At 34.6% G+C, this 3,576-nt stretch overlaps 1 pseudogene; it reads left to right on the top strand.

Annotated features, from left to right (window-relative positions):
- The first annotated feature begins 1,947 nt into the window (after positions 1-1,947).
- Positions 1,948-3,257, top strand: LOC107859752 (annotated as a pseudogene).
- Positions 3,258-3,576: the final 319 nt, after the last annotated feature.

Here is a 3,576-nt window from a genome sequence, read left to right as displayed (position 1 = left end):
CTAACAGACAAATAATTATACTTCTAATAATACTCGCTCCGTTTGGATTATTCTCAAAAATAGATCCAAATTAGAGTGGCTTTCAAATTTTAACCCCAAATAAAATGACTTTCTTAAAATAACTTTTACTTGTTAAGTCATATGTTTTGGACGAAAATACCCTCCTCCAAAATATTCTTATTCAATCTCTTTCTTTGTCTTTTTATTCCAAATTCTAGAATCAACCCATGCGATGGCTCTCTAAAGTTCGAGGCTAAGTTGCCCAAACCGTTAAATCTCTTTCTTCCTCTCTTTCTTCCAAATTTCAGAATCGACTTTCAAACATTCGCAGAATCGACTTTTGTCATAAGGGTTCTTCAGGTATGAAATTCATCATCAAAAGTCATTGTGATAATTTTAGCTTATTGATGCATTGTGGTAATTTTAGCTCGTTATATAATTAGCATATTGATTTGATTTTTGGGGAGGTGAACATAAGCTGAACTTGGGATATGCTATTGTTGTAGTAACATATTTACCATTGAGGAATTCCGTCGAACGGGTTGTGGGGAGTTTGTTATTGCACTTATAATTGTGTTTGAGTAGTTGTGAGGGTTGGTCTTGGAGGGAAAGGCCGTTAATATGGGAGTTGACGTTGAGCGCAACATATTTTGGGAAGGTCAAACGTATAAGGTCAAGGTGGTACAAGAAATTAGTTCCAAGTATTTCAAACTAGTGGTATAATTAGCATTAGAAGATGGTGAGGAATTGTGTCAAACAGGTTGTGGGGACTTTGTTATTTGATTATAATTAGGTTTGAGTAGTTGTGAGGGTTTGGTCTTGGAGGGAAAGGTTGTGTTTTCCATCTCGGATGAATCCAACCTATGTTTTAGAGATTAAAGAAGCACTAACTTGTTGATTCTAAGAGAGAGCACCTTAGCTATTAGCTTATATAACATAGAGCAAAAGGCAATGGATTTAAACTCTCTAATGGTAGTAGGATTTGGCACTAGAAGAGAGCTACAACCACCAAAATATCTGAATAATAAATGCATTTATGAAAGACGGGTGGAGCCGGGGTCGTATATCACAAAGGCTTTCGTGAAAGAATTACGCTATATATGTATAAGGGAAAAAGTATATTTTTATGTATATATAGTAGATACTGAATCCCTTGATTTCTTTCGTGTGTTCACCTATTTATATTCGGAACTCCCTTAGTGAAAGTCCCGACTTCTCCACTGATGACAGACCACATTCACGTGCTGGGTAAGTGAAAATGGCAATACTTTTAGCTTTGGAAACTGATTGTGATGGAACTTACCTTAAAACCTAAGATTGTAGAGTTTCTATCAGTTCATAAAGTTAATATCATATACTCTAGATAATGACTATAGATGAGCAGTTTCTAAGGTTGCAATCATTGAAAATGACAAATCAAATAGCTAACCTTTTAAACCTATAAAGTCCAATGTGTTTAATTTTCTTGTTCAAGATGTGGTGTAAATGGTGTAGACATTAATAATTATTTTCCTAGTTTCCAACATGTGTATCTTGTAAGGGCCCTCTAGTTAGTACAGATGAGTTTTGCAATTAGCTGTTAGATTACTCCACACCACATTTTAAAGACACCAAAAAATGTCTGGCACTTTGCTAGATTGAATCCAAAAACAACACACACAGAGAGTATTGTTAACTTTGTTTCAACATTTTTATCCATTCAAGATTGTGTTTTTATGTTATTTTTGGTCCTAAATTATGGTCATATGTACAAGAGAAAAATCAGGCTGACTTATACTTTCCGAAGAGTTAAGGTTTCATCGTTTGAATTTAGATAGCTTTAAGACTCCATACATCCAGCATTGTATTCTTGAGATGTAAGTTGCGCGTGCATGAAACCTTAGGCTAAAAATTTTTTTAAAAAATGTAAGTTTCCAACTTTTGATCATTGACTATATCTTCCATTGCATGACAATATCTGATGTTTTGAGTGATCTTACTATAGAAGTCAGATCAACCAGTTTTGCTCTTCACAAGGTACAAAAATGAAGTGTGCAATCTTTCTTCCTCTCGTATAATTTAATTTACCGTTTTTCATCATGAAAAAACAGAAGTTGTGTAAAGAAATGGCTAGTCTAAAGTACCTTGAAAAAGATTGATGTTTTAGCCGTTATAAGTAGGCTACCGATATCAATACAGCTGTGTTAAAGAGAAAAGAAAAGTCAATAGCCGATGCAAAAATAGAACTGCAGAACTTAAGTTATGTGCTTCGTGTTAAAATTAAGAAAAATGAAAGAAGAATATCTTGGATACATTTCTAATGTGATTGCTAATTTGTCATTATTTGCAGTTCCCTCTGGTTTCGCAAAGTGGAAGAACTAGAAAGCTGCTGCTAGAGGCGAAGGATACAAATGTTTCAAGAATCAATCTTACTAGTGGCGGATCTAATGCATTTGAACTTGCTGTAAAGTTCTATTATGGAGTGAACGTTGAGATTACCATATCAAACATGGTGTTACTCAAATGTGCAGCCAGGTTCATAGAAATGACAGAAGATATCTTCGAGAAAAACCTGGAAATTCGTACTGAGGTATTCCTTAAGGATGTGGTATTTCCAAATATATCCAACTCGATATCTGTTCTTCATCGCTGTGAAATATTACTATCGGTATCTGAAGAAGTCAATCTTGTTAGCTAGTTAATAAACGCATTTACAAACAATGCCTGTAAAGAGTAGGTAACATCTGGTTTGTCAAAGTTAGAGTATAATTTTCTACCCAAACCTGTTCAGTGCATTGATTCTAAGACACCATCAGACTGGTGGGGAAAATCACTCATGATGCTAAATCTGGGTTTCTTTCAGAGAGTTCTATCGGCAGTAAAAATAAAAGGTCTTAAACAAGACATTATCAGCAGAATTTTGATAAATTATGCCAAAAATTCTCTTCAGGGCTTGTTCATCAAGGACCCTCAGTGGGTTAAAGAAAGTTTCTTGGATTTGATTTGCAGAAAAGACAAGGATCATCGTCAAAATAATAGCTGGCTTACTACCAGCACAATCCAAGAAAAACGCAGCGCCAATGGCTTTTCTTTCAAGTTTGTTAAAATCTGCAATAGCAGCATTAACATCGATTTTCTGCAAGTCTGATCTAGAGAGGCGCATTGGTTTGCAGCTAGATCAGGCAATTCTTGAAGATATTCTCATACCTGCAAATCCACATGGAAACAATCACAGCCCTCTCTATGACATAGATTCTATCTTAAGGATCTTTTCCTTTTTCTTGAAATTGAAAACTTTTGCCCAAGAGGCAAAAGTTTATTCTTTAATTGCACTGATTAGATTATTGACATATATGCAACTCTTGCCTCATGGGCAAAACTTTAGAAAATTGTTGAAATTGAAAACTTTTGTCCAAGAGGCAACAGTTTATTCTTTAATTGCACTTATTAGATTTAACATATATGCAACTCTTGCCTCATGGGCAAGACTTAGTTTAGAAAATTATTGTACTGTGATTATAAACGTCAAATACAAATTGTTACTAATATTCTTTTGCTCAACACGGATTTCAATATGCATTTTTTGCTTATGACGTT

Source organism: Capsicum annuum, chromosome 1, assembly GCF_002878395.1.
Source record: "Capsicum annuum cultivar UCD-10X-F1 chromosome 1, UCD10Xv1.1, whole genome shotgun sequence".
Taxonomy (NCBI): Eukaryota; Viridiplantae; Streptophyta; class Magnoliopsida; order Solanales; family Solanaceae; genus Capsicum; species Capsicum annuum.
This window is presented reverse-complemented; position numbering and strand designations above follow the sequence as displayed.